The sequence below is a fragment of the Apodemus sylvaticus genome, chromosome 11 (genome assembly GCF_947179515.1).
Source record: "Apodemus sylvaticus chromosome 11, mApoSyl1.1, whole genome shotgun sequence".
In the NCBI taxonomy this organism is placed as follows: Eukaryota; Metazoa; Chordata; class Mammalia; order Rodentia; family Muridae; genus Apodemus; species Apodemus sylvaticus.
The window spans coordinates 9,696,649-9,705,056 of NC_067482.1; positions in this window are offsets into that span (position 1 = coordinate 9,696,649).

Here is an 8,408-nt window from a genome sequence, read left to right on the forward strand (position 1 = left end):
ATCACACCTCCAGATGGCCAGGGTTAGAGCCCCATGGGTCACCCAAAAGCCACAAGAATGAGACTATGTCCCTAGGAAAGCAGGCTAGGACAGAGTCATGGGGGTGGGGGGGGTACTTACAATTCTTTCAAAATCTACTTTTAATGATGGCTCCCAAACATTCCTGTCTCCCCTCTAGCCCACCACCCACCAGAGGTAGAGGGAAAGAAAGGATATGGGCAGAAGCGGACCTGCTGGGAAATGGTTCTTTGGAACAACTTTCATCTGCATTGTCAGGAAATCAGCAGTTCAGTTCACAGGCCAGCAGCGGCAGCATGATCTACTCGCAAACACTTCACGGAGACACCAGCAGTTGAGTTCCGTGGTGTTGGGATAGCAGCAGAGGTGCATGACCTAGCAGGAGCAGCCAGGCCTCCGCTGAATCAGAGTGAGTCAGCAGAAGGGATTCAGATCATCAGAGACGCCAGGAGTTCTCTGCTGTGCCTCTCTCAACATGAGAAGATGAGAGACCAACACGAGTTGCATAGCTGGCTCTACCAGCAAGCAAGCCAAACACCGCTCACAGTCCGTGGAGTTGTTTATACTCCCCCCAAAGATCACGTGTCCTCCACGTGTCTTGCCTCAGCACGTGAGTCTGACTTAGCAAAACTCCATGTGAGTCTGCCTGTGAAAGGAGCAGGAAGCCACAGCACGGCACCAGAAGGTTTTTGTCTTTCTCTCTGTGGAGTCCTGACAAATGGAGCCCCACTATACAGTGTAAGGCAGACCGATCCAAGCGCGTCGTCATCGAAGAATCTTTCATCACGTGTCCTTTCACGCTTGCTTTAGCAAAACATCCTTTCACCTGTGTCTGCTTCATCGAAACTTTCCTTCTTCACGAGTCTGCCTGAGCCTTTCACACCTGTGTCCGCTTCAGGGAAATGTTCCTTCACGGATCTGCCCCAGCAAAACAGCATCAACACAACCACCTTCCAAAGAACCCTTACATTTCCACCTCAGGGTAGATTCTGTCCCTCTAGAGATAAGGCCTTTAAAGGGTGTTTAAGATAAAATGAGATTATAGAAGTAAACTCTAACCAACCTGGCTGGAGGAAGTCCCAGAGATGTCTTTAAGGAGAAGATGGCCATCTTTATTCGAAAGAGGAGGGCTCAGATGAAACCAGATCTACAGATGCCCTGCTTCCAGAAGCAAGAGACGATAAGTTCCTGTGGTTGCTGCCTGGTCTGTGCTATACATGATCATGTGCATATACACAGGGAAAATCTTTTGTAAGGTTCTACAGATGAAAATTATAGTGCGGAAGTTTCTGAATCCCAGATAAACAGAAGACAAAGAGGAAAGATGCTCCCCGACCCTTTCCTCACCCCAGGCAGCTCAGCTGGGGCTTTGTCTCAGCTGGGGTTCTGCCTGGCAGATGCACCCACCCCAGCCTCCCAGCAGAAAACTGAAACAATCCAGGTTTCAGTTTTCTTTGTCACAAGAGTAGGAATAAGGAAGGCAGGAAAATGGCTGTTACTTTGATCTGTAAGGAAAAAAAAATCCTTTCTCAATCTCCTGCCCTCACCCTCTAAATACATCACAACATTGGACCCGAGAATCGCAAGTGCTGTAGAAAAACAAGCAACTTAGAAAGTCCCGAACTTAAAGAACTAACTCAGCAGGCATGAAGCCCTGAGCTCTGTTGCTGGCCTGGCACAAAACCAGCCTCATGCCTGTAATTGCTGTGCCTAGGAGGTGGAGGCGGGAGGGTCATAAGGCCAACGTCATACATGGCTTCAAAAACAAGAGGAAAAGCTGGCCTTCGACTTGTGAGTGAGTGGTGGGAGACGGGAGCCGCAGCGGTATGGACAGAGTGCATTCTTTCACTGAGGATAAGCCAAGCAGCAGCAGCAAAACAATTTAATACATTCCTTGCCTTTAATAGAAGCGCAAATCAAATGTCTCGCTCAATCAAACCCCGTTAGGAGAGAAGGCCTCGGTCAGCTCCGGGTTCTGCTCAGGCAGGCCTGTATTGAACAATCCTGGCTGAGTACCGCTTGTATCATTAAAAAATTATTGTAACTGCTCGCTGCCAGAAGTCATTTGCCTAGCACTGTCCATGCGTTAGCAGCAGAACTAATGCTTCCTGTGGTTGCGGATGTCTGGGAAATAGCATCCCAAGATAAAGGTCTGGAGAGAGCAAGCTGACCTGGAGGGGAACAGTCTGTAGGAAACAGTAGACCTGGGGGCTGGGGCCAGGAATGCACAGGCTGAAGGCTACCCCGCAGAGATCAGGCCAGACCAGTGCCCCTAGAAATGGGTAGGGCATGTCAAATGTGCACCACGGAGTGGGCAGATGGCGTGATGAGGAGGGCCCATGTTTCTGATGCTGTTCTCACAATGCCCTCCCACCCAAGGTTTAAGATTCAGGATAGCAAAAGTGCACACATATGTGCATGTGGGGTAGGTTGTGAGTGAGTGCTCCACTGCAGGGTAGGTTATGAGTGAGTGCTCCACTGTGGGGTAAGTTGTGAGTGTTCCACTGTGGGGAAGGTTGTGAGTGCTCCACTGTGGGGTAAATTGTAAGTGAGTGCTCCACTGTGGGGTAGGTTGTGAGTGTTCCACTGTGGGTAGATTGTAAATGAGTGCTCCACCGTGGGGTAGGTTGTGAAAGAGTGCCCCACTGTGGGGTAGATTGTGAGAGAGTGTTCCACTGTGGGAAGATTGTGAGTGTTCCACTGTGGGAAGGTTGTGAGTGCTCCACTGTGGGAAGGTTGTGAGTGCTCCGCTGTGGGAAGGTTGAGTGCTCCAGTGTGGGGTAGGTTGTGAGTGCTCCACTGTGGGGAAGGTTGTGAGTGCCCCACTGTGGGGTAGATTGTGAGAGAGTGTTCCACTGTGGGAAGATTGTGAGTGCTCCACTGTGGGAAGGTTGTGAGTGAGTGCTCCGCCGTGGGAAGGTTGAGTGCTCCAGTGTGGGGTAGGTTGTGAGTGCTCCACTGTGGGGAAGGTTGTGAGTGCCCCACTGTGGGGTAGATTGTGAGAGAGTGTTCCACTGTGGGAAGATTGTGAGTGCTCCACTGTGGGAAGGTTGTGAGTGAGTGCTCCGCCGTGGGAAGGTTGAGTACTCCAGTGTGGGGTAGGTTGTGAGTGCTCCACTGTGGGAAGGTTGTGAATGCTCTACTCCTCAGTCCCTTTGCAAGTCTATCCCTCCTCCTATTAGTCTCCCTTCTCCCTTTCCCCTCTCCTTTGTCTTCTCCCTCCCTTCTCTCCCCTCTTCCCTTCTCATTTTCCCCTTTTCTCTTCAGGCTTCTCTTGTCCCTTCCCCTCCCTCCTCCCTCCGGTCCTCCCTGGTAGTCTGCCATTAGTTCCTGGGAACCTTGTCCTGGCATCAGTTGCCGCTGAGAGGGTAGGGAGCAGTCTCAGGGACCTGGGCCAGTGTCTGAGAAGCTGGAGAGAAGAACGTGGGGAAGAAACCTTTCCTCCACCTCAGAGTCTCTCCCTTAGCGCCCCCACCCCCCTCACCCCCCCACCTCCCCCACCCCCGTACCTCCCCCACCCCCCACCCCACCCGTCAGAGACTGCATTGTGATCCTGTTCCACCTTTCATTGTCTCTGTGGGCGGGGCAGGAGAGGTGCAGGCGCTTAACCCTGCCATCATCAGCCTGCTGCTCCTTGGGGCACACAACGGATGCTCCCCCTCTTTTGCTAGCCCTTTATCATCTTCGGTTCTCTCTACCCAGTGTTTGTGAGCAGCCTTTGTTTGTTTGTTTGTTTGTTTGTTTGTTTGTTTTTCGAGATGGGGTTTCTCTGTGTAGCCCTGGCTGTCCTGGAACTCACGCTATAGACCAGGCTGGCCTTGAACTCAGAAATCTGCCTCTGCCTCCCAAGTGCTGGGATTGAAGGCGTGCGCCACCGCTGCCCGGCTAGGGTTCGGTTTTTTTGTTTTTTGTTTTGTTGTTGTTGTTATTGTGTTTGTTTGTGAGCAGTCTCTTGAGACAGCCATGAGTGGTGCCTCTAGCCTCTTGGATTATCTTTCAAGAGAACTGCAAGGCTGACTTCTCCTCCTGCTCACCTCCCTGTTTGTGCTGCTGCCGCCTTGCCACACTCTTGGCCTGGCCATTTCGGCCGAGCAGCCTCCCAGGGAATCCAGTCTCTCCACTCCGGGATGGCTACACTCCTGTAGATCTGAGAGGTGCTCAGAGCGCATGCTCCTGCTCAGGGCGCGAGCCCCTGCTCATGGCGCATGCCCCTGCTCAGAGCGCATGCTCCCTGGCTCCTCTCCTTTGCATCTCTCAAATCTGCATTAAAGGATTTCTCCCTCCCCAGCTCTATCTTCCCCAATTCTTGCCCATGATGAATCCAACATCTGCTTCATGGTAATTCCAATCGGCTCACGGCTTTTTAAAAGTAAAACCTTTTCCTAATTTGTGGACAGTTTCCTACATGTAAACCCTGTGTATTGTGACTTCCTGCTCCTGCTCGCCAGGCGCCCCAGCACGTCACCCTCCACACGCTCTCTGCTTATTCTTTGCAACCCACTGAGTCCAATTAGTGGAACACTGACTGACCGAGTTGGCTTGTGGTGTGGCTCGCCAGCCTTCCATCAGGTCCGTCTCTGACTGACACAGCTTTGATATGGATTTAATGTCATTTCACATGGGATGTGGTGTTGGTTTGGACTCTTCTGGAGCTGCTGTGCCCAGGACTGTGGAACAGTGGTTCCCAACCTTCCTAATGCTGCGACCCTTTGGTACAGTTCCTCCTCTTGTAGTGAGTCCCCAACCATAAATTTATTTCCATTCCTACTTCATAACTGTAATTTTGCTATGGCTAAAAATCGTAATTTAAATATCTGATACGTAGAATATCTGATATGTATATCTGACCCCTGTGAAAGGGTCATTCAACACCCCCACCCCACCCCAGGGCTTGCTACCCTAGTGAGAGCGGCTGCTGTGGACAAAGAGACCAATATGCTCCGAGCTCCACCACCCACACCTGCGCCCCTCTCTGTTCACCCAGGCCTGCCTGCTGGACTCCAGGGAGCCAGGCCAGGTTGGCAGGAGATGGAGCTGCTGCCCTGTGGACAGTCAAAACTGGTCCTGGAGCTGAGAAGCCCGGCTCTGTGGCTCTTCTCCACAGGACCTGAGAAAAGCCATGTGATCCTAATTAATGGGAAGAATCTGTCCAAAGTCATCAAAACATGGAGGCGAAGTCACACCAGGAAGGTCCTGGTGCTCATTAACCCTGGGGCCCAGACTGACTGTGAACTGACCCTGGAGTCCAACTGGTTGGCTTCTCCAGCCTGACCCATGTGATGAAAGAGAAAAGAGGAAGTGGGTGTGATTTTGATGGCTTAAGTTTAGGGTATGGCTTGCTAATGCACTTGAAGAAATAGCTGGAGTAATAGTGTGTGTGTGTGTGTGTGTGTCTATCGTCTCTGTGTGTCTATGTATGTGTGTGTCTGTGTATGTGTGTGTATGTATGTGTGTCTATGTGTGTGTCAGTCTGTGTGTATGTACCTATGTGTCTGTCTGTGCACGAGTGGGTTGACTATACATGAGACACTCAGATAAAAGGCTCAAACAGTTCAGGGGTCTCCCATGTAGAATGAGTTTAGCAGCTAGGTGGATCAGGATTAACATGGTGACCATTCCACCTCCCAGAACAGAGACAGCATCTTTAACAACCAACCAAGTCAACCCACAGGCCCGTGGGAGACAGGTCACATCTAAACCACAACACCAGCGTGCACCACGTGGACTCTTCCCACCAGGTCTTCGTCTCTTGCTACCACTAAGATGTCGCACCTGCTTTATTCCTCGGAGAAGCAGACGCTGGGATAGGCCTGGGCATAGCAAGGACTTTTTAAGGAAGATGCCCATGAAGATGAAGGACAGGACAGCCAGGGCGATATCCGAGCCATGTGTAATTCTGATCTGCCACAGGCTCGCAGGAAAGGGTTAACAGAGAGAGCCCACCTTGTATTTGGTTCTGAAGGAAATCTCCACCCAGTCATTACAAATTTCCCAGCCTGAATCAGCTCATTAGCTGAAAGCCGTGTTGCATAAAAGTAATGGCCCAGATTCAAGGGCCTGTCTCCATTTAACTCCCTGCTTCTACACCCACCAGCATGGTCCATCTCTGGGCAATTCGTACACCTCTCCTAAAGACTTAGCCCGGCTCACTTGCTTGACTTTCTGCACGACCTTGTATGACCCCGACGGTTGTCTGTCTCCTCCAGATCCAGGCTTCAGCAGAGTCCACGTGCTCCTGCTTCTCAGCTGACCAGGGAAGAGGGAGGGAGCACAGCAGGGCCTGGGGGGATCCAGGGGCTCTGTGTGTGTGACACACATTACAAATACCCAACAAATATGTATCAGATGGACTTGAATTTTGTTCCCACTAGACTGTAAGTCCTCTGAGAACAGGGTCTGTGTCACAGTCAGCTGCATATTCTACCTATTAACCTACAGGGATAACCATTAAGATGTCACACTAGGTTGGCCACAGGGACCCCAATGGAAGAGCTAGGGGAAGGACTGAAGGAGCTGAAGGGAATTGCAACCCCAGAGGAAGAACAATATCAATTAACCAGACCAACCAGAGCTCAGGGACTAAAGCACCAACCAGAGAGCACACATGGAGGGACCACATACACGTAGCAGAGGATAGCCTTGACTGACAGCAATGGGAGGGGAGGCCCTTGGTCCTGGGGAGGCCTAATGCCCCAGTGTAGGGGATGCTAGAGGGATGAGGCAGGAGTGGGTGAGTGGGTGGAGGAGCACCCTCACAGAGACAGGAGAAAGATGGGAGGGGGTATGGGATGGCGACGTTTGGAGGGGGTAGCCTGGAAGGGGGTATCATTTGAAATGGAAACAAAATGATTAATAAAAAAAGAGATGTCAAGCTAGGAAAATTGATCTAATTCCTTGCTGTCCTAGAAACAGTTCATTTCGAGGTTCTTCATTTAAAGCTCAATAGAAAGCCTGTCATATGCTGGATAATAAACTAGTGCCGCTTTAATCGATGTGAGTGGAAAGCAGACCTGTCCTTCTCCGCTGTCAGAGGCTCACTAACAGCAGTAGGGAAGGGAAGGCTTGTGGTACAGGTTGCAGCGTCACTCTCTCCACTTCACCCCTGCACGCCTACCCTCAGGTGCTCCTCAGACCAGAACAGACCAGAACAGACTGAAACAGACCGGAACAGACCAATCTTATCTATCAGCGGATGGATTATGCTGCCCCTCCCCCCCTCCCCGAACTAATTATGGCCAACAGAACATTCCTGAGGGGCACACTGTCGGCTCTGAGTGTCTCTCTTTGGTTGGTGATCTTTGGGGCTCTGGGTCAACCAGAAGCTGTAGGAGTTGGGACAGACCCAAAATATGGACAAAGACTTGAGCTTTTGTGAAGGCAAAAACCTCAAGGGATTCTCTAGAAAACAAGCAAGACCAGCGATGAGCAGTAAGCAGAAACTACAGCCGGGAATCCCAACCACTGATTTAGACTAAGGGCACACGAACAAAACTCTAGAATCCTACAAGGATCAAAGTTTCTTCAGGGTAGAGCCTTTCACGAGATATGGCTGTAAAAGATTCATGTGAAAGAAAGAAGGAAAGAAAGAAAGAAAGAAAGAAAGGAAGGAAGGAAGGAAGGAAGGAAGGAAGGAAGAAACAAAGAAACAAAGAAACAAAGAAACAAAGAAAGAAAGAAAGGAGGGGGACTGGCACTGGGACAGTCGATGGCATGAACTCCAGGCTGGGCTGCCAGGTCTGGCCCCGGTGCGCAGACTGCGTGAGGCTCTCATGGTCACCCTGACAGGCCTCGCAGCTGTGTTCTCCTAAGCACGAACACTGGCAGCCAAACTCTAAGAACCTAATGCCAGTGCCGTGTGGACTTGGATTTCCCTCGTTCCGATGCCTACCCGGTATGCATGGTCTAGGGATAACTCAGTTCCTCCTGCAGTCTATGAGTACCTTAAGCTATGCATACATTATATTTCTCATTGTAACTAACACCTCAGCCTTCGGTTTACTGGCCATTCACTCATAAACAAGGCCACACCGAGTCTTTTCTCAAGGCAGCCTGGTGTGGTCAAACATTTAAGCAGAGAGCAAGACCTGGGAACACTGATGTTTCGTGCTAACCAGTGAAGCGTGTCAGTAGATGGGAATGGGGCCAACCTTCTATTATGGCTGACTGTCTCTTACAGAGCTTTTTAAGATGTCACACGGAGATGAGCTGACTAGATAGCTGTGTGATAATCTATTAACAAAAGTGCAACAAGAAAGTTGGTGGTGTGTCTGCAATATGTGGCTTGTATGTGTATATGTGATGCGTGTGTTATATATACATATATATGTGGTATATATGTGGGGGTGTGTGTTGCATGTGTCTGTGATGTATATGTAGTATGTATGTCTGTG